The sequence below is a fragment of the Suricata suricatta genome, chromosome X, assembly GCF_006229205.1.
Source record: "Suricata suricatta isolate VVHF042 chromosome X, meerkat_22Aug2017_6uvM2_HiC, whole genome shotgun sequence".
Taxonomy (NCBI): Eukaryota; Metazoa; Chordata; class Mammalia; order Carnivora; family Herpestidae; genus Suricata; species Suricata suricatta.
In genome coordinates, this window is record NC_043717.1 from 28,937,019 (window position 1) to 28,937,271 (window position 253).

A 253-nucleotide genomic window follows, 5' to 3' on the forward strand; every position below is an offset into this window, starting at 1 on the left:
AAGAGAAGTGAAGACAGAGGGCTGCAGTGTGGAGACAGTGCGCAGTTGTAAGTTCACCTGCACTCTCACTATCAGTTGTAGGGCAGTTATAGGAGACTTTACTGGGTTCACTGGACACTGTGGATGGCAGTGGATCTTTCGCCATCTTGCTCACGTAGCCTACCTCATAGAAATACCCATAGCAAGGGAGGACTCTAACCGGAAGAAATTGCTGGTATTGGGAGCTGATCGGTGGTGAATTGTTGGGGGGGGG